The 23,877-nt window shown below is 39.3% G+C and overlaps 1 protein-coding gene across 5 annotated transcripts in view; it reads right to left on the bottom strand.

Annotated features, from left to right (window-relative positions):
* Positions 1-23,877, bottom strand: part of PLCB4 (phospholipase C beta 4) — a 411,772-nt gene that overhangs the window by 338,533 nt on the left and 49,362 nt on the right. The window lies entirely within an intron of this gene.

Genomic DNA, 23,877 nt, shown 5'->3' with positions numbered 1-23,877 from the left:
CCAACACTGATGGTATCACAGGCAGTACCTACTTCTCAGCCCCATCTACCCCCTACTAGGGCACTAGGCGCGCAGATGGTAAGAACAGAAAAGAGCCAACACGGGACGTTTGTCGGAATCGCACTGTGTGTAGGAACCTCCACTTACACCCATTTCCATTTCCCTGTGAGCCTGCAGAAGTGACCCCTCCACAGCCCCTCGGCACTCAGCTCCCACACACACCGACGAGGCCTTACTCTAGGACCCAAGACTCTGATGGTGGGCTTTTCATCAAGTGCCTACAAGTAAGACCTCCAACAAATAGCCCAGCTCCTCACCCCTGCAGAAGACTACTGTGAAGCCTATTCTACACCGCCTCCAAAAGACAGTGCTCTGCAGACAGCACTCCGTTGCCCCCAGTGGGATCAACCTGGGGTCCACACACCCTATATTGGCTGCATTTCCTTCCTTATCTCACATCCCCACTCCCCTACTGGTGCTTCCTAGGACCGTCTGACAAGTAAGCTATTTGCACCCCAATCCTCACCTCGGGCCAGCTTTGGGAGAAGACAATCCACAACCCATGCCTCTGAAAACAGACTTATGAAGAATGTGTGAGAGTGTGGGCACGTGTGCATGTATGGTACTGGCCCTGCCTGTGGTTACTCTGCGCCCAAGGAAAAATGTACTGAACTAGAAGTCAAACAATGTGATTTCTAAGTCTCCGACTTGGCCTTGAACTTGCTCTGTGAACCTTAGCAAATAACCTCCCCAGGCCTTGATTTCCTCATCTGTCCAATGAACTCAGATAAGAGGACCTTTAAGTTTCTCATCCAGCTTTAAAGTTTGCTAAAAATTTTGAGCAGTAAAAGGGACATAAATCATACAGCCCAACAGTGGACTGACACAAAATTCCACTCTTTGGTGTGTTTTCTTAAACTTAGGTAATTCAGAAAAAGCAAAAAGCACTTTTGTATTACCATAAAAAACTTTTTTTTTAAATCTTTTTTATTGAGGTATCGCTGATTTACAATGTGTTAGTTTCTGATGTACAGCAAAGTTATTCAGTTATACATACATAAGAAAATAACTTTTAGAAATTAAGAACTGAGCCTATCAACCAAATGGCCATTAGATATTAATTTAAGTCAAATTTCCTAGCTTTGACAGCATACGTATAGTCAATTATTCTTAAACTTATAAATCTTGTATAAACATCTATTGACCACCGTCTGACTCCATTATAGGAAAAACCTATAAAAAATCAAGGCTGGAATTTTTTTATAAAGTAAGCACCTCAAGAAATGGAGACCTGCTTTGTAGTTGTGATTCTGCCAAAACTTTCTCTCACTGAGCAAATCATTTCACTTCCTCATTCCCCACACCCAGTAGCACCTCCAAGAGGGGGACCTAGGGGCCTTCCATAAACAGTGATCAACTGGTGAATTAAAGAAGGGCCCTCGGCTTTAGTTTTATTAAATGGAAAAAAAAAAGGCATAATAGGGTTACACTATCTATCTCAACAAACTCTTCCTACTCTAACGTTCCCTCTTGAAATGAAACAGAATATAGTGACCTAAAATTCTGCAGCTCAGAATGATTCTATTCTTCTCTTGAAAGCTATTGCCTCTGCCCAGAGTGGCCACCCTAGAGCAGTGCTTACCTACTTAGTGGCAGAAGCCACTGGATCCCAAATTCCATAAACTGAATATTAAGGGAAAAAACAAAAACAAAAATGCAGTGCTGGGCATGCAGTGCCATGGAATGAATGTTGTTTCTAGCTCTCATATTTAAGATAATGGCAAAAATCAGTCCAACCACTGGTCATGAGCAACACCGTTCTGACAGGTGATCAAGACCTTGTCTCACTAATATCTGGAAACATATGACAAGCAAACAAAATGCCTGGAAGCAGGGTAGAAGGGAGCAGAGGAGGACATGGAGGGAGGAAGATGATAAGACAGCATTCAAAGGCTCTTTCAGGACTTCCCTGCTGGTGCAGTGGTTGAGAATCTGCCTGCCAATGCAGGGACACGGGTTCGAGCCCTGGTCCAGGAAGATCCCACATGCCGCAGAACAACTAAGCCTGTGTGCTGCAACTACTGAGCCTGCACTCTAGAGCCAGTGAGCCACAACTACAGAGCCTGCATGCCACAACTAATGAAGCCCGTGTGCCTAGAGCCCGTGCTCCGCAACAAGAGAAGCCACTGCAATGAGAAGCCTGCACACCAGAACGAAGAGTAGCCCCCACTCACCGCAATTAGAGAAAGCCCGGGAGCAGCAACAAAGACCCAACGCAGCCAAAAATAAATAAATGAAATAAATAAAATTTTTAAAAAGAAAATATATAAGGAACTCAAATAACTCAGTAACAAAAAATAACCCAACTTTAAAAAAAAAAAAAAAAGGCTCTTTCACTTCTTTTTCTTACCCAGCATATTCATAACAAATGCACCATCTGTAATAAAATGCAGAACCTGAGAGTACAGTAAGCCTCTTAGAAGGACTATTAGGCCGATGGAGGGGTCTTCCTAGTTTTTCTCTTAGGCACAAAGAATTCAGAGTATGTGGGTATGGGAAACAGAAGAGGGAGGATACAAACCAAAAGGAAAGTTCTAATTTTGCATCTTTGTGGGCAGACTATCTAAAAAATGGTTTCCTTCCAATTTCCTCCAACACAAAGAATGGTCAACTGCTTCTCTATGATATTTCACTGAGTTTCAAGGTAAAGGAGGAAAGGAGGAGTTTCAAGAGGGAAGAGGAAAGAAGAAAATGAAGTTACACAATGTCAATTACTAAAAAGTTAGATATTAAATTATCTTACAGCAATTATAAATTTAAACAAAGTTATAAATACTAATTTATTATTTATACAAAAATTATAAAATTGTTAAGAAATATTAAATTACCAAAAAGAAAAATTTAAATTACTTTGGAAATATTAGCATGAAGAGCTATAATCTACCTAATTGTCTACATCAGTGATTCTCAAAGATAATAGATTTACCTAGAAAACTTTGAGAAATTCTGAAGCCTAGGATATACCAAAAACCAATTATATCAACATCTCTGGGGGGCTGGACAACCAACGACAGCATTTTTTGAAGCTATACAGGTGACAGTGACAGGCATACAAGTTTGAGAACAACTGGTCTACATCATGCTGAGTTAATGTTGATGTAACTTAAGGCAAAAGACAGGGGCTTGAATCAATCCTTCACTTCTCCAAAACCTTCCCTGCCCTGGTTCTTACAGGTGGGCATCTGGGGCACAAAGCTTCATCTCCCCACTCCTCACATGCCTGAGGTTACCTCTCTACTCCCTCAAGCCACCTGAAATCAGATACTGATGCCTGTTATGGGGCTTATGGGGCAAAGAAGCCTGAGGAAGACCCACAGGGAAGTGCAGTGACATTGAAATCATGTGCAGTGGGAACTGGTGACCACAGTGCCTTTGCAGGAAGGAGTCACACACGCTGGCAAAGAAAACTTGCTGAGGGTGAGCCATGTACTATTCTCAACATGTGCAGCTCCACCCTCTTTTTCACTGGTTTTATTCAAACATTCATTCATTCACCCAAATGTTTACTAGATATGTGGTTTGGTCCTAGCTCACCTTAAATTCACAGCTTAAAGGGAAAACAGATTTCAAAAAGTAACTGCAACTCAGCGTAGTTAGAAAAATGGAAGTGAGCAGAGGCATAGTGTTAAAATACACGAAGAACAAATTACCTCTGGGGAAAGGGTTTTCCAGACTGCAGGAAAGAGTCACAAGGTGAGAAGATATGAAAGCATAAATCTATTTAGTACTGCATATGGAAAATGCACAAGAGATAAAAGGTCAGAGGTCAGTGGTGAAGTCAGAAAGGGCACAACTATTTTGGCCTTACCCTAGAGCCAGTGGCCACACTACTGACATTTTGGGCTGGATAATTCCTTATTGTGGGGGCCTGTCCTGTGATTGTGGGATGTTTAGCAGCATCCCTGGCCTCTACTCACTAGATAATAGCAACACCTAACACCCCCAATACAGTCAGTAATGTCTCCAGACATTGCCAGATGTTCCCCAGAAGCAAAATCACCCCTAATTGAGACCCACCGTCCTAGAGGCAGTGTGGACCTACTGCATAGGCAGAACAAAGTCAGAAATTTGCCTTTTAGGTAAAGCAGTCTGACAGCAGCATGGAGAATGAAGTGGAGTGAGGGGACATAACAAACTATAAATCCAGCACGCGAACCTGCAGATTTGTGTGCACATTTATAACCACTTTTATAAGGATATCAGAGAGTCCACCCTCTCAATGGACCTACTTTATACAATAGACTTTCAAAGAAGAATCAAGTAAAGTTTTCTGTTATGTTAACTGTTGTTACAATATGAAAACTTCCCAAAGTTAGCCTCTGGGTGGTGGGATTCTGGGTGATGGCTCTTTTCTTTATACTTTTCAGTATCTTCCACAACCTGAATGAATAAAAGAGCAATTACTTTTCAAGGTACCTTCCTCAGGTATACCCTTCGTGGAAATAAAAATATTGCATGGCTAACACTCAGCTGCAATGGTAGAAGAAAGGATCCCACAATATCTAACTCACACACACATGCACACACACACAAACACACACACACATACACACACAAACACACACACACATACATACACACACATACATGCACATGCATGCCTACCCTTGCTCACTGTACTTCTAAAGACATCACAGCATCACAGCATTATGAAATGCAGTTTTCTACAAACCAAATGGACAAGGTATCTTTGCAGAATAATGTCCCTTTGCACACACTTTTTTGAAGTAGGGCGTAATTCCCATTATCTATTGCTATGTAACTAACCACTGCAAAACTTAGTGACTTAAAACAGCAATAATTGATTATTTCTTACAATTCACTGGCTTGGCTGGGCTCTGCTGAGCAGTTCTATTCCACGTGGTATAGCTGAGGTCACTCCATAGGCCGCATTCAGTCAGAAGCTTGACTGGGGCTGGAACATTCAAGATGGCCTCTCATCCTTCAGGGTCTCTCTCTCCACATGGCCTATCAGTTAAGAGTCTAGCCTAAGCTTTTCTATAGCACCAAGGCTGGCTTCCAAGAAGGAGCATTCCCAGAGGACAAGCCCTAATGTGCCAGTGCTTACCAAGCCTCTGCTTGCATCATGATTGCTAATGTCCCATTGACCAAAGCAAGCTGTACGGTCAAGTCTAAAGTCAATGAGGAGGGGAATATACAAGGGCATGAGTGATGGGAGGCAGAGTTCACTGGGGTCACCAAGGTATCAATCTTCCACAGTTGGAACAGGGTTTCCTTGTAGACCACGTCTTTTTTGCCCAGACCTTCTGAACATCAACAGATTTATTAAAAAACAATGATTGTAGACATGAAATGATCCATACCAAATTAAAACTGAAGCTACCACACCTTCATGCCTTCCTTAAGCCAGCTCTCAGTACAGAAATAGAAATCATTCAGTCTCATCATTTCATAATGAAAAAGGCATTTCAGAGGAAAATCCTATTTTTTTCCCTAAAGGACAGAAATACCAATGATGAAAGATTCCCTCACTAAAGATTAAGTACTAGCCTTCAGGTGAATTTGAAGATTTCATTTTTATAATACACTCACTGGACTAAAACAAACTGATCCAAATCTACTGTCAACTCCCTTCTTCCCAATTTTCCTCTTAGAGGAATCAATCTCTTCTGAAGAACTAGGTACAATCTAGGTACAAAACTTAGTTTTCATTGAAGACTAAGAAAAATCACACATCAATTGCCATATGTAAAAATTATAATGTGCTTTAAACTAGTAGAAGGTCACTTCAAGATTGTTTTAATGCATACTGTTACATTATTTTACTATTTTGGCACACAGGAATTATGAAAATGCATGCTCCAGAGGGGAAAGGCATCTCCATCATGACAACCTTCTAGTAGAGCAGTAAACACAACCCCCAAAGTGGCAGGGATGCCCAGGAAGATACTGGGTGTCCCCTGGAATGGGTTTATCTTGTGGGTGGGGGCCCTGTTTTCCAAATGACCTACCTTCAGATATGACCAATGAGGAGGGCATTTCTGATTCTAATCTCACAGAGGAAGGATGCCCATACCAGGGTGAGTGAAGACTGAACAGAGCTCCTAAATGAATCTGATGAGTTTGAAACAACAGCAAATTTGAAAGATTAGCTTCTGCCATTCATTATTAAGAGAGGTCAGAAGATGTAGAACTAGCAGAAAACCTATTTAATAAGAATTACAAATAAGTATTTGCAGGCCATTTTCAAATAGTTCTAATCAATTTTTAGTGAATTTGGTGCAAGAACAGCACGTAGAATTGTGCCAAGCTCAGTATTTGTCAAATGAATAAAATATAACCCAATGGAAAAATGGCCTTGGAAATCTAGCCCAATAGTTTTCCACATGCTCTTGTTAAAAATGGTGGAGGACAAGAGATGTGGAGGAGGCAAGGAGCTGACTACTGCTTTATACCTTGGGCTTTCACGTGAATAAAGTTACTTCTACAATTAAAAAAAAAAATTCTACTACTACTACTACTGATCTATCCCAACATCCCTCTTTTATGAATAAAAAAACAGAGAGCCAGAGTAGTGAAGCCACTAAACCAAGGTCAGACACAGAGAGTGGCAGTGTCACAACTAGACCTCAGGTCCAGAGAGAAATATTACATACATGGTCAATTCCCAATATTGCAAATTCACCTACTCGCCAAAATTTATGTGTAACTGCAAAATCAATACAGGCAGCACGTTGGTGGTCCTTAGTGGACATGTGCAGAGAGGCAAAAAATTTGACCCACTGATGCACACGATTCCAGCTGAGGTCAAACAAGGCTCTGCTCTACATTCTTGATTCAGCTCTCATACCGTAAACAAGTGTTCTTTCTACAGTCTATTTAGTGCCACAGTTTTCGAAATTTTCTGCTTTTTGTTGATGATTTCACTCTTTAAAAGGCCCCCGAGCATCGTGCTGAAGTGCTGTCTAGTGCTCCTAAGCTCAAGAAGGCTGTGATGTGCCTTACCGAGAAAATACACGTGTTAGACAAGCTTCATTCAGGCATGAGTTTTAGTGCTGCGGGCCGTGAATTCAATGTCAATGAATCAACAATACATAGTAAGTAGGATTTTTTTTTTTAAACAAGGTTATATATTGATCAGCTGATCAAAATGTGACCAGAGGCTCACGGGAACCTATCCCCACAAGTCCACTAAGAGCAATGGCTCAGTATTCACTAAGTCAACGTTCATGGAGACTTTATGGAACCTAACTATTGTAAATGAGATCAACTGCGCAACCAACACCTCTTTAGTTGTTGTTACCGAGGGCCTTGAACAATGGCTACTAGCACTCTTGGACCAGACACCGGTAAAATACCATAGATAAAAGTTCCCCCTGTGTCCCCTGAGCACTTTGGTTTTTCTCATAACCAATGACGTGAGCTTTACCAATTATATGGGAATCTTAACATTTTTCACTTATTTGGAAATTGAGTATTATGCAGATTATCACATCATTTGATAGCCAAAGAATCAGCAAAGGAAATATCCTAGAAGTCATCTAGTCCAAGGATCACTAACTTGAGTTCCATGGACCACTCAACAGGTCCACAGATATAACCCGAGGCTCCATAAACTGGGATGGGAAAAATAATTACATGATTATTTTCACTCAACTCTAACTGAAGTATGGCATTTCCTCTAATTATAAATATAAATCACAAACCACACTGGTATTAACAACACCTATGACTTGGTTTTCAATATAAATTCCAGATATTTTTTTAACACATTAGAATTATTTCAGATATTACAAAATATCATTTGTGTTCATCAATAATTCAAAATTACAGTAGCTATTATGCCACTTAATGTGTTAATAAGATGTACATATATTATCATGCCACAGATGTATTTACTATTTTTATATCTTTATTTCAATGTAATGGTTTCCTTTGTAGTTCTGTGTATTTTATTTGATGCATTTAAAAAGTTATTTAGAGAAGTGGCTCCTAGAGGCTTCACCGAACTGCCAAAGGGGTGCATAAGAACCCCCAAAGCACTTCTCTTATCCAACAGATAAAGAAACATGACCTAGAGAAGGAAAGTGGCTTTTAAGGTCCCACCACTGGTTAGAAGCAAATCCAGGCCTGAAGCCTCACAATACCCAACGTGGGGCTCTGTGCTATGCTGAGCTGCTTAGCTATTAAATCAGTAGCGTAAAAACTGGGGCTCATTATCCCCCAAAGTTTGGCCAATGGATAAGTGAGCCCTGAGATTATATTACATCAGTGTGAAGAAAAAGAGAAGCATGTATCCCCAGGGGGAAAATAGTGAGGGGTTCATAATGCATACATGAGTTTCTCACGGCCTCTCCAAGATTCAGACCCCACCCCTTGGGGAATCACGGGTGCCCCACCCCAACGGAGGGGAATCACTGTGGTGGAGAGCCAGTGTCTCTGGTGGGACTGTGTGTCCCTCTGTATGTTGATGCAGGATCACATTTCCCTCCATCACCCCACAAGCATCCTCCACGCCAGCCACAACTGAGCGCTATACACCAAGCCTGCTGAGTTCTTTCCCACCTCCTAACACAGTTCCCTCTGCCCACGATGGCCCCCTGTCTTCTCTCCCTGGCAAACCCCTTCTCATCCTCTAATACCCAATTACAGGTCATCTTCTTCCTCTGTTTTTGCCAGGTAATTACACTTGTCTCAATACTAGACGATGAGCTTTGTGAAGATGGACAGGAGAAGAAAACTGGGAGACAGGAAAGGAGGTCGAGCATCTATGGTACACAAACAAGAGAGATAATGGTAGTAATGATAACAAGGTTAATGTTTGTTGAGCATTTAATATGCACCACACACTGTTCTAAGCAATTTACACAGATCACCTCATTTGATCTTCCAAACAGCTGGTAAGTAAAATTAGGATCCTAATTTCACAGATGAGGAAACTGAGGCACAGTAAGATTAAATAAATTGCCCAAGGTCACACAGACAGGAAGTGGTAAAGCCGGGACCAAAACAGAGGCAGATCCAGAAGCTACAAATGCCCGAAACTGCCAACTGCACTGGAAGGCACTGATCTCAGCCCTTCATTCAATAGGTGAGGAAGTTTCAGGTCACAGAGAGCAGGTGTTATCTTATCAGTCAGGACCCAAGGTAAGATTAGAATTCGGAGCTCAACTGCCGGGAGACTGCCTGATTCTAGCTTTGTTTAGATTTTAGTTTGGAAGAAGAGAGGTCAGGAAGGGAGGGAGGGAGGGCAGGCGGGCAGGAAGGAAAGAAGATCAACAGATCATTTAGTTGATTGGTTGATACATCAAATGATTGGTCAACAGATGGATAGAAAGATTAACAGACAGATAGAAAGAACTGCTCCAGCACAAAGCAGATCTGGCTTACAGTAGATAATCAGTTATTGCTCCTTGAGCCATGAAAAAATGTCAAGACATGCTATTAATACCACCTGAGTGTTCTCTAATTTAATGTAATTTCACGAGATTCTGTTATGTGCCAGCCCAGAGGCCCACAGTGAAGGAAAGGCAAGAGGCTTAGAGGGGATGAGCTGCCTTGCCAGGAAACCCTTAGAGGAGGGTTGACTTTATTTTTTCAGTCTCAATTAGCCCTCCTATATTTTGATGGGCATAATGAATATAATGTTCTATGTTAATACAGAGAAACTAGTTTGCTTTGCTTGTGCTTGATGTTAATTTCTTGCTGACATGACCACAACTTCAATTTATCCCACTAAGAAAAAGACGATTTCTTTCCAAATAGCTGCCACTGTGCAAAGTCAACACAGAAGATGTCAAGTCTCCAACACATGAGATCAGATAAGTTTGCTCCTGACCTAGGGAACTGCGCTGTCACGTGCAAACATCATTCATGGGTTTCCCAGGAAAACAATCCAAACACAGAAAACATCTGCTAAGGGACTCAACGACTTTAAGGGGAAACACTTGCAGTGAAAATACCATCTATTTTCTGTGGCTGAAACTGCTTTCTACTTTGAAAGTGATTTATGTGCTAGAAACTGGCTAGACGACACATCAATTAAAGTAATTTATCTTTTAAATTCAAAAAAGGAGGATGCAAGCAGACGTTCTGAAGTATGCGTGTATCTCCCACCAAATCCACTGCATTGTCATACAGATGGTTAGAGATTTATTGTTGATTTGAGGCAGGTGCTAGGTAGCTGCAGTCTTCAAAAAGATGCGCATTTTCCCTCTGTAATCGCAAGTCTAGGACTCACTCTCTGTGGTTTTGCGGTAACTGCCTAAATAGGGTTGGCCTGTAAGTGCTCTAACGAGGTATGACATTAACAAGTCCCAAGGATCAGTGAAAGTTCAAACCTCCTCACCTCACTAGAAGCCTCAATCCCCAAAGACAATGAAGCAGGGCTCTGACTGACTTACACCCCTGGCTGCATTTTTTTCATTTTGAGCAGCAACTCTGGTACGAGAAACTTCTCAATCTGTTTCCAAGCTTGTCACTAATTTTATATTAAAAATACAATACACAGAGAATGTCAAAATGAGCCAAAAACAACGGGGTTTAGAGCTGCTAACCCTCTAGTACCTTGGTGTTAAAGTTTCCACTTTCTCTTGTGCAAAATAATCCCCCTGAAAAATATCATATGACATCACTCATATGTGAAATCTAATATAAAAAATGATATAAATGAACTTATTTACAAAACAGAAACAGACTCATAGATTTCTAAAACAAATTTACGGTTACCAAAGGGGAAACATGGCGGGGAGGGATAAATTAGGAGCTTGGGATTAACACACACACACTCCACTATATATAAGATAGATAACCAACAAGGACCTACTGTAGAGCACAGGGAATGACTCAATATTCTATAATAACCTATATGGGAAAAGAATCTGAAAAAGAATGAATATATGTATATGTATAACTGAATCACTATGTTGTATACCTGCAACTAACAACATTATGAATCAACTGTACTCCAATAAAATTAATACAAAAAAAGAAAAGAAAAGAAAAGAATCCCTCTATCTAGCTTTAAAATGAGGTAATCCAGTATTTGGCACAGAGTAGATGCTATGTGGGCGTACGCCAATATTGTTAGCATTAGTATTACATAGATGGTCACCTGAAAGAAAACCAGTGGAAGGTGATGGTAAATTAGAAATTTTCATCTAAAATAATAAATTTTATTTTATTGTGATAAAAAAACTATCCTAAGGCTAGTTGAAAAAAAATAAAATGGTCTTCTCCCAAGACTGAATGCTTCTTTTGTAATGCAGTTCAATATTCTTAGAATTTCATCAGACCTTAAAAAAAAAAGCAAATGAAATGACATGTTGAAACTTGCACTGACCCTCTTGCATTTCCAAAGCTGCTGGCTTGTTGTGCTTAACATTTTTTTCTCTTTGTTTCATACCAACTTTGTAAGCAACAAATAGGACTTCGTTAGCTTGTGCAATGATGCAATTATACGTACACTAGCCTTCCCACCCACAATACGAATCTGATTTCAGAAACAAAAAAATTCACCATTAAAGTAGTATGTTATCACAGTACCAAGTTCTTTAAGTTCTTTAAATCCTTTGCTTGGATTTGAAACTTTGAAAATGTGGAGGGAAGAGTGAAGAGGAAAGGAAAACGAATTACGAAGTAGCCATATAATATTTTTAATCATACTGGGCACATAACCAAAGTCTTAACAAAAGATTATTCTTTGACCCAATAATTCTGCTATTAGGAATTTATCCTAAGAGTGTGCAAAAAAGCTTATCTTCAGGAAATAATATTTCTTATAGCCTTGCTCATAAAAAGCAAATTTTTAAAAAAGCAAAAACTGTTGTATAATATTGGGCAACCAGTTAAATAAAACTCATTCATTCATATCAGTAGAGTATGCCATTCAGAATAATGCTTATTTAGAAGTATGTCTACTGACACAGAAAATGTTCATGTTGTATTTTTAATTTCAAAATGCAAGTTACAAAAGTGCATGGGTAGTATAACCCTTACCATGTTTACTCTAACCCTTACACATACACACACAACCTAGACCTTCTTTGTCCCTCTTCCTGTTCTTAATGTTCTTCACATCACACACCATCACCAGATACACAGTAACCTGTTGGTTATGGCCTATCTCCCCCAACTAGAACAAAGTGAACTTCAGGAAAAGAGGGGATTGTTCTGTTCACCTCTGTGCCCACAATGCCTCACACTGTGTCAGGCATATGGTAGACAAGTAACAAATAGGACCAAAGAAATAAATATAAGTATATGTGCATATGTGTATAGAGAGAGACACAAGATACTGAAAGGTATTCCCAAAATTATTAATAGAGGTTATGGCTGGGTAGTATTCCCAAAATTATTAATAGCGGTTATGGCTGGGTAGTAAAAATACACACACTTTTATATTCTTCTTTACACTGATGTATAGTTTCTCACTTTTATACAAAGAACTTCAAAAATATATATATATATAAAACCCCTTTTCATATATGCTTGTGTGCATTTGTATGCATGTATGTGTGTGTATTTTGACACCTGTATTTGGTTATCTAGTAAGAATATCCTTCATTCCTCAAATTGCCAAATTAGACAATAGAAAAAAATGAAACACTATTTTATTCTCTACTTCAGATGAACTAAATGAAATACGGGACAAGTGGTTTAAAAAAAAAAAACACACACAATAAATTTATTTTTACTTTTTACCACACACTTTCATTAAACCACATACCAAGCATATAAAATCAGATAGTATAAATCCTTAATCAACTGTTCCTTATTTCATGATAAAAAGTTTTTGTTTTATGAATTACATGTTGTATTTTGCAATTATGGTGGAAAATAACAATTTCACAGGTATCACAATAGGTGTCCTATTGTTTTATTTTACAATGTGAAAACTAGCAATTACTCCACAAGGCAGCAAAACTGGATCACAGTGTTCTCATTGGTGTGAAAGCAGAATTGCCATCAAGAGACACACCTGGTAAATGGATCAAATCAAGAGCATCAGAGGCATTTGGAGAGCATCCTTGAAATAAATTAATGGGACGGCCTTAACATTATAAAGCATCTATTTGGGGAGGCTTAAAAGGTAACATATTTCCTGGGTAACCTTCAGTGTTTCTATTTTACATTCTTATAAGTAATACAAAACTTCATAATTAATAAACTTTTAAGAATCCACTGCAGGGTGTGTAAAAAAAATTGTCAATTACAAAGATGATACTTGTCAACTAACACTACAAAACAAAGTTCATATAAAAAGATGATACAGGCAAATACAGGTTTCCATGTGAAGCAGAAGTTCATACTAATGCTGTGCTTCAAAAACAGGATTGGGGATACCTCTCCCTGGGGAAGTGCTGAGGGAGTTTGTGAATTGGTCATAACACCAAAACCCCCTTTGACCCTCCAGCACTTGAGGCCCCACGTAAGTCTGCTCTCAGCCCTTCTTCTCTCATTTGCTTGCTTCTTAAATACTTCCTTTCATTCACTATCTGTAAAGTGTCAGGTGAGTATTCTATAAAAGAAGTGTTTTCTTTGTTTATTTGCCTTTATTAATCTCACTATGATATTTAACTCTGAAAAAAAAGTATGATTTAATTTTGTAAATGAATTTATCTTTTTTTTTACTCTAGACCAAAGGTTGGCAAAGTACAGCCCATGGACCAATCTGGCCTGCCATCCATCTGCTTTTATAGAGCCCATGAGCTAAGTTTGGTTTCTACACTTTCAAATGGTTGAACAAAATCAAAAGGATAATATTTCATGACACATGATAATTATGTGAAATCCAACTTTTGGTGTTCATGAATACAGTTTTGTTAGGACACAGCCACCACACCCATTCATTTAGGTATTGTCTGTGGCTATTTTGTGCTACAACACTGAAGAGTCACAATAAAAAGTGTGGAGCCCATAGTCAAAAATACCTTCTGGCCTTTTTCAGTAAAAGTATGCTGACCTCTATTCTAATCTGTATGATATCAACACATAACATAGATCGTAGACTCCTATTAGATCACTTTATGTATACTATTTGAAAGAACTGGGTAATTTACATAGGAAAATCTGCATATCATCTGTGTATCATCATCTCTCTACCGACCTAGCTTGGTGAAAACTTAGATGAAAAGTCTGGAAGAAAACTCACCAAACTGCTAATGATGGTCACTTCTAATGAAGAGAGAGAGTGGAATTGAATAAAATCTTTGCTTTTTACTCACCTATATTGTTTTATTCTAACAAGGAGGTACTACTTTTGTGTTAAAAAAAGTAAAAGAAAGAAACAAATTTCAAGGGGAACTTTTCACATACCAAATATTGACCTTTCAAAACAGGATAAAATTAAACAGTTGAAATGTCAAAAGAAAAAAAAATTTTTTCAAGCGTTTCTTAACTGTGTGATCATTTAGAATTTGTACACTCAAAGCAAAGGGCATCTTAACCATGAAAAAAATGTGAAATGTAATCCAGTTATGCCATACTAACTTTTAAAAGTGGAGTAGCTACTTTTAAAGTGCACAGATTTTGAAAAGGCAAACATTGTTCAGAAACAAATGATAAAACAGGTAACACAGAATATACATTATTAGAGACTATAGCTTTATTGAGTCACCTATAAAGAAAAAGTACATTTAATTATTTCCAATTTCCATCTTTCTCACTCCAAACTATCAGCTGAAACTAATTCATCGCATGCCTAATAAAGAAATACTGATTCATAACTCTTGATTAATTTTTTTTTCCCAAAATATATCATAAGGAACATAAAAATCATGTAGCCATATGCTCAAGTGCACAATATTTTCACTGTTTCTTATTTTTAAATGAACACAAAATCTTCCAGAGACCAGACAATGCATCCAGACGGGCATGATGCAGTAGAGCCTCACTTGAACCACCACATTTATAATTCAATTCCTGCACATTTATAAACGCTGGCTTTTAAAGTGCAAGCCCAACGGTCCCTTTAACTACACTTAGATGCACAACAATTGACAGCTCATTATGACAAGTGGTCTCAAGAGTGAACTATTACTGTTAATGGTCTGTAAATGCTTTAGTCTCCAAACCTGGGCCAACATTAAAGCAAGCAAAACTGGGCCTTTCCTTAAACGCATCTGGTTTTTAAATGCCTGTATGATATAACATTACTCAAAATTAATCTCCTTATTTCTAATTCCTGAAATACTACACATTTAAATCAAGAGTACACACCTAATTAATCTTATGGGGTTTTTTTTTTAAAGAAATACACTATACACTATAATATGCCAATTTGTAAGTATCTGCATCTTGAAGAGGAATAGAAATGATTTTAAAGCAATGGAACAAAAATACCTAACTATCCAGTAATAGAATATTCCTGAAATGCTATAGTCCTTCGTGATTTAAAAGTATACAACCATTACAGCTATGTTTAATACAAAATTATGTAGGAAGTAATCACAATGCAATGTTAAGAGAAAACAGGATAAAAATCATATGTCCAATATAATCCTAATTTTATAAAAAACAGAATAGATGTTATATGGGACATATAACATTAAGAGTTATAGTGATTGTTTTTTTGCGGGTGGTAGAATAATGATGATCTTCATTTTTATGTTTTCTTGAATTTTTGAATTTATCTACAATAAGCACCATTTTTACAACTAGAAAAAATTTTTTTAATAAAAATAATGTTCCTTTGTGTCTATTCCTATTAGTATACATGAAAAATTACCACTAGAGATTAATCTGGTTAGTCTGCGAATCTGGGAGATTCAAGAATATATTTCATGTTTAATTTTACCTTCAAGGGCAAACACTGGCCCCAAAATGAAATATTTAAATAAGTAACATTTCTATACGATAGCCCTGAGGAAAACAAAGTGGACAGGAATGCTGCCAGTAATAATTAAAATTGAAAACTGTAATATTTTGTAACTATTCTTGTCAAGTTTTAGACCTAACAGACATAAATTCTGTCAGGAATAAACCTTAAATATGATCAACTTAATATAAGTAACTGGAAAAAACTGAAATAATTAGCATCATTACAAACATGGCTTTTCTAAGACTGATGTCCTTTAACCTCATTGGTCAGAGCTGCCTGTTTTGGACACATTTCATTCAAAACTCTGCATTAAAGTGCTGTTTCCACTGACGACATCTTTGCTTTTCACAGGAAAACAACTCTCCAGAAAGAATTTCAGAACATTCTAGCAGCAGACTCTGTAACAGTGTGTTCAACACCAGCCGACTTGTCCTAGGAAATTATAAACAAACCACTTCCTACACTTCCACCAGATAGTAGCTGCCCGGCCTTTGGAAACAGGCATCATGACGGGCACGATTAAAACTAAAGGGAACAGAACCAGCAGGAACCGTTCACGGAAATGATGAGAAACTAGGCCAAAAACCAGGGAGCAGGTGGAGGGACGCATGAGAGCAGCCCAGAGCCCTGTGGAGAAGCCAGAAGCCGGGAGAGAATCTGATAATTGCGGGTGGTGGTTACTAAGCAAAAACAAACAAACAGCGAAGCGCATTTACGGAGGAAGGGGGGAAATGGATGCAAAGGTCCAAGCCAGGGAGTATGGAAGCTGAAGAAGCTTTGTTCACTAGTTAAAAGAATGCCAAGCGCTCAGTAGATGCTTCGCAGGGAGTGGGGACAAAAAGGTAGGCTGATGCCACGCTGCCTTCTGGAAACTGACAGGCAGGGTCTCAGATGATGAGTGGATGAATCACCACAAAGAGAAAAGCTTCGAGGACTTTCAGGGAGAGAGAGAGAGAGAGAGAGGCAGGGGCTGCACAGGTGGGGGGCCCTGGTGCGGGGGGTGCTCCTTCTGCTTAGGGTTTGGGGGAGGCAGACAAGGTGAGGAAGGGTGGAGGCATCCCCCCTCGCAGGAGCCTGGCTCTCAGTGAGGACTTTATTCCCAGGCAATGGGAAACCACGGAAGACGTCAGCGGAGAGCTGTGGGATCCGTCCCCAGGAGAAGGGTGAGTGAGATGAGCTTGGGATGAGGGAGGGCAGGAGAATGGGGGAGGGCAGGAGAATGGGGGGAACCAGTAAGGGATCAAACGACACTCTGCAGGTGAGAAATAACACTGACTCTGAAAATGGAGCCAAGAGGATGGAGGTGAGAGAGATTTGGGAACTGGAATGGGGAGCCCCTGGCAATTACTGGCTTTGAGGAGGGACAGAAAGGCAGATGGCAAGTGGATGCTGAGAGAGAGAAAGGAAGAGCTTAGAAAAGGAGCATGTTAAGGGAGTTCAGATGAAATGGGATTGAAACAAGATGTTCAAAGGGGGTCCTGAATCCCTCCTAAGGCCTCCCTTTTTAATCTAAGTTCTGCATTATCGATCGATAACAGAGGCTGCACACAGTAGGTCTGCTCGCTCGCATCCATTGTGCACGTCAGCCTTCACAAAAGGAGAGCATGGAGGGCATCCTTCTTGGGGCAGTGCCCACAGCTCTGCGGCCGAGGCAAGAATAATTAGCACAGATACCAGCGGCAGACAGACTTCCAAAGTACATTGCTGAAGGGAAGAGGAGCCGCCAGGTCATGTGTCTGCCCATCTGGCATCATCCCACTCTCAACAGTGTCTGCAAACACACCCTGGACTTCTTAGAGGTACATCATCTGATCTCCCTAACAGGCTGTCATGTGCTGAAAGATTAAGGAACAGAATTCTTACATTGCCTAAGGCAGCAGCATGGTTTGAGTTTTAAAAATTGGTTCCATGGCAAAGAAATCTCCTTTGGAAGCATGACAAGAAGAGCTATAAAACTTACTACAGTGAGTAAACACTAACAGATGGATGCTAGCGAATCTTTATCTTCAACTCATTATGCAGACATTAACCTTGACAAATTAATAAAGGTGAATTAATAACCTTGTGGGCTTACATACTTTAAATAGTTCCAAATCACAGGGAATGTATAGAGATAGATGTTGATAAAAGCATTTAAATAAGCTCTTTTTCTTCCTTCTTAAAACTATACAGTAAAAGAGCTATTGAGTGAATAGGTTTGTTTTTTTTTTTCTCTCCTTTTTACTCTGTCAGGGAGACTAAGATAGGTTCCAAGCTATTAAACTCTCCGTGATGTACAAGTCATCATCATAATTGGGGGCACACTTTCTTTTGACCTTTACAAAACTTTCATTTCCCAAATGTGACAGATAAGGAGTGCTTTTATAGCACCAATAATGATTTTTTCCTATGGGAACTTGCCAATTATAAGCTGAAAACGAAGGAAAGACCATACTAGATACACATTTAGAATCTCAATATGCCCAAAATATAGCTGAAATACTTAAGAATCATGCTTAGAGGTCAGTTCAGGTGAGTTAAGAATCCAGCCTAGAGAAATACATGTTGAAACAGTGCAAGGGCAAAGACACACTCCCTGAGCACCTTACCATAATGCTAAGTATCCTGAAATGTGTTCAATAAAAAGTGGCTGGATGATCCACAATTATGTCTGCAACTATAAAGTCTGAATCTAAGTTTTTAAATATTAATAAAACTTAGAGCGGGGAAATGTAATCCATGATACACTTATCTGTTTCATCCACACACACAACCTACAAGAGCATCAATAGAATCAAGTTCTTACCAACTCACCAGACATCAGACATCTTAAGGACCTTGTCTTATTCACCTCAGGATCCCAGTGCCTAGTACGATGCTTAGCGGGTGACACAACTGAAATTGTTTGGGTACCACAATAGTGTTTCAGTAAGGGACATGTGCTTTCCTTTAACAATAAATCACCCTTTATGGAAACTTGATTTTACTTTTAATTTGACTCAGGTTTTCATTACTTACACACACTGAAGTTAAATTCATTCATTCATTCACTTGTTCATCCATTCAGCAAATATTTATTGATTTCTTCCTGTGTGTCAGGCACTGTTCTACCCTCCACTATTCCACATGGTAGCCACCAGCCACATGTGGCCAGTGAGCATTGGAAATGTGGCCAGCCCAATCTGAGATGTGCTTATGTGTAAGTTACATCTTAACCCAAAAAAACAAAGAGAATGTAAAATATCTCATTGATAATTTTTATACTGATTACATGCAGAAATATATTTTAGATATACTGGGTTAAAAAAGCATTATGAATATTAAATTGACCTTTTTCCTTTTGCTTTTTTAATATGCTACTAGAAATTTTGGTATATGATGAGAATCAAGACTTTAGACAAAGCCCTATTTCCAAGGACCTGATATTCTAGTGGAAGAAATCCATGGTAAACAAAAAAAATAACTAATAAGCAATATTATGTAATTTCAGATAATGAAAAATATATGAAGAAAATAGGGCAGAGTAAGAGGAAAGAGTGATTAAGAAAGGATATTTTAGACAGGGTGGCCATGGAGGTCTCTGGGGAGGTGACATTTGAGCAGGAAACATGAATGAGAAGAAGAGGTAGTCATACAAAGATCCAGGGAGTGTCCTCGGCAGGGGGAACAGCAAGTGCAAAGGCCCTGAGGCAGAATGAGGTATGAAAGTCTGAACAACAGCACCAAGACTGGTGTGGCTGGGGCACAGTGGGAACAACGGGAGAGGAGGGTAGACGGGAGCAAGGGGCCAGGGTACAGAAGTCCAGCGACAAGTTTACACCCACAGAACCATTATATTCCACGTGATTCAAGTCAAAAATTTCTTTCAGATTTTTCATGGAACTGGACAAGCTGTTTCTTTAAATTCATTCGATAAGTAAAGGGACCAAGAATAGGCAAGATTTTAACCTACCAAATACCCAGTTACTATGAAACTATAGTGAGGGATGAGATAGAGTGAGGCAAGTGAGGTACAGCCTAAGGGTAAATGTCCCCATAAATCCTGTGACCTGGGTGCCTTGTGTGCCTCACCCTCTTCTTAGCAATGTGACACTGGCTTTAGGATAGATGAAACAAAAAATAACAGAGTGGAACTGAGCAGCCAAAACACATCCAGACGTGTAAATTTCTAGAATATACAACAGTACTGTATGTGTGCATATATACACACATATATAATTATACATATACACACTATGTATATGTATGTGTGTATGTATGTGTATCCATGTGTGTATATGTATATGTATAACGTATATATGTATTTGTATGTGTATCTGTATAACATGTCTGTATGTGTATACACACATCCCATACATACCCACATATGTACATGAGTCAAGAGTACAAAAATATAAATGGAAAAGAAAAATAGCACCCTAAGGAGAGGAGTTACTTCTAGGAAGTGAGAGAAACAGAGTGGACTGAGGGGAATTGGGCACTGATCTATTCACAATTTTTAATTCTCTTTCATAAAAGATTTGAAGCCCTACAAAAACACACACACAAGTGGAGCACAACATTGGAAATGCTAATTTTGTAATTTTGAGTGAGGAAGGATACAAAATTGTATATATAGTCACATTTTTAACTATAAATATGCATGGTCCACATGGGGGATTGGAAATGCACAAAAATGATATTGGTTATTGTTAATAGGAGTTCCAAACTCCTGTTACATTACTTTACAAGTCGTATTTAATATTTAGTAAAGAAAACATACTCTAAATCAGAAAAAGACCAGATTTAGAGCTTAAAATTATACTTACAATACATAATTCAGGGTAAATTTTATCAATGCAGAACAGCAATATGTGTCTGCAAGTATTACCTAGGATGAAGGAGAGTACAGCCAATAATTCAAATAACTGAATAAATTCATGTTAATTACACTACAGTTACATATTAATTATACTGTAAGTTTTGAAATTCTTCTATTATTCATATAGCACTAGGGTATGAAGGTGTTTTTATTATTAAATAAGTTGTAATTTGGGGGGGATTGTATATGTATTATGCCTGGAAATACCAATTTACCTAATTTTTTACAAGAATGTTCACACTTCGATTTCTCTGAGAACCATCAGGCACTGTTGTGGTTTTGATTTATTACTTGAAGATTTAAAAAATGCATAAAATAAGATTTATGGAAATTTTAAAGTAGTCCATAGACTCATTGCCTCTGCATAGGAACTAATGTTTAGAATAAGGTTCACTACTCAAAATAAAAAAGGAACTAGAGCAGAAAAATACATAAAGTCCTTCACCTTTCTTCAAACAAAATAAGGTCCACATAGGATACTATTTGCAGAAGGAATGCCTCAGCAAGTATGAGAGTAAGGAAGAGGCCAGTGAGACCAGTATTGTGTGAAGTTCACAGTCAATCGGGGTGAATTTGTGGCCAAACATCAGCAACCAAAGGCTGGTGTCACAGCTCACCTTCTCCAGGTAACCGTCCCTTGAATGTGAGGTCAATCAAGGCCATCAGAAGGAATCCAGTCCTTTCACAGCAGCGTGCTTGGACAGGAAGAAATGTCATTACTCGGGCACCTCAGGAAACTATGTTCATTCTCCCCGAGTGCCACAAAATGGTTCCAGAAAGCGGCCTTTAACTGGGGAAGCAGGCAGCCGAAACATGCAGTGAGGATTCCGGCTGACATCAGGAGAAGGCCTGTGCCACCCAGGCCTGTGAAAATCTCCACCGGCCACTGCTCTAAGCTGCTCCTCTGTGATGCACAAACAGAACTTGATACTCTTCCTCCCCTGGCTCAGCTCGCCTGAAAGCCATCACTCGTTCATTTCCTCGCTGAATAGTAGAGGGAGAAAGGGGAAGGCTGAGAGTCTGCAACCAGCTTCAGTTTTAGTATTTACCGCCTCCTCGTAGTGCAGTGAGCTCAGACTAAGTGATCATTACCCTCCCTGACACGGTCAATACGCACCCTCACCTCTGACCCTCCAGCTGTACTGTTTCTTTCATTTTCTAACTTCACCTTCAAATGCTACACCAGTCAGTCACTGCTTAGCTCAAAACTCAACAATCCGGTTATCCCCTGTTCCCTTCTCTGCCCCCAGCATCTGCACTACCCATCTGAACATCTTATGAAGCACGGTCCTCGGTCAAGCCCAGATCATCAGAAATCTGAGCCTGCAACAGGACTAAGCCCTCCAGATAAGGAAGACATCACATCTTGAGCAAAAGTCACGTTGTGAGCTTGATTCCAGCCCTCCCCCTAGTCACCTGCCACAGGCCACACGATGCAATGCTGCTAAATCCCCCCACTCCATCTGTCTGGCATTCTATTAACAGGGACCCCCAACTACTAGAATTCTACATTAATACCATACTGATAATGACCCAGGGACACAAATTTATTCAGAATCAAATGAAAGTTTAATTATTTGGGTAGTACTTTAGCAGTCTGGTGTGTTAGATTATTTAGCAATTTCACAACTTGGGTTATTAGAAAACAAATAAAATTTAATATTTTAACAATTTTGGCTATTAGAAAGCAAATTATCCACAAAGGTAATTAAAGTGTCTCTAGTAATATGTGATTTTCCCCAATACACCAATTCCCTGACTTTCCTGACCAAGATACAGCTGTTTATAATGATGTCCCACCTCGGGCATATCTGAAGAAAATAATAAAATTATACACTTTACACGGACGACAACAAGCAACCTTAGAATGGAGACTACACACCCTGCCTGCACTCTGCACAGCCAGAACGTGAAGTTCCCTTTCCCAATTGCCAGTGAGGTCCTCAAAGAATGTTCTCCTGGAGGGCTGCCAGGGTTTTGTATCGCTATCTGAGGGAGCATTCTGGGAGGCGCCCATGAGCTAAAGCAGCAGAGAATTCCAACTCGCAAACATTTCAGGCATTTTAATTTTTATTACAATTTAAACTATGTAAGCACAGCCCTCAGGAAAAGGAAAACTTGATGACCAAACCTTTTTTTCCCCTTTAATGACTCCATTAATTTATTCTTCCAACTACAAACGATCAGACGGCACCTTGCATGCACACATATATATGATGTTCAAGGCACACGGGACCAAGACTCTCTGTCCCCCACACTGTGCATTTCAAACCTTATGATGTCTCATTTTAGCTACTTTAGGGAGCTGGCATGAGGCTTTTCAGCAGCCAGTGTCTGCAGCAAGACGTGTCTTGGTGGGAAGGAGAAAACCTTATACTTAGCATGCTGAGAAGCTGATTTAAAAAAAAGAGGAAATTGTTATAATTACAGTGAGAACTTTTGCATGCAAATTTAGTTTTCCTTGGGGGAAATTTGCATACTCTACAAGGAATCCCCATGCCAAAAGTAAATGCGACGCTTTTTAGCTCCAGTCTTTAAAAGCGATGCACATGCCCAGGAATTGCATAGTCTGTGAATGTGTTCCAGGCCTGGCCCAGATATGCTGTTTATAAAAGAAAGGACTTTACAATGAAGTTTATAATATTTAAAAGGTACAACATTTATGCTGGAAGAAGTGACAGTTATCAATCAGGCTGAGACAACCAATAAAGAGTAGGACAGTGTTTCAACAGGGCTCCAAAACTTACCTAAACCCTTTTTCATAAAGATAAATACATTTTAAAAGATTCATTTCTCCTCTGATTCTTTTTTTTTAACATCTTTATTGGAGTATAGTTGCTTTACAACGGTGTGCTAGTTTCTGCTGCAGAACAAAGTGAATCAGCTATACATATACATATATCCCCATATCTCCTCCCTCGTGCGTCTCCCTCCCACCCTCCCTATCCCACCCCTCTAGGTGGTCACAAAGCACTGAGCTGATCTCCCTGTGCTATGCGGCTGCTTCCCACTAGCTATCTATTTTACATTTGGTAGTGTATATGTGTCCATGACACTCTCTCACTTGGTCCCAGCTTACCCTTCCCCCTCCCCATGTCCTCAAGTGCATTCTCTACATCTGCGTGTTTATTCCTATGCTGGTCCTAGGTTCTTCAGAACCCTTTTTTTTTTTTTTTTAGATTCCATATATATGTGT

This window comes from Balaenoptera borealis (genome assembly GCF_965194805.1).
Source record: "Balaenoptera borealis genome assembly, chromosome: 16".
In the NCBI taxonomy this organism is placed as follows: Eukaryota; Metazoa; Chordata; class Mammalia; order Artiodactyla; family Balaenopteridae; genus Balaenoptera; species Balaenoptera borealis.
The sequence above is the reverse complement of the archived record's forward strand: the minus strand, read 5'-3'. Positions and strand labels throughout refer to the sequence as shown.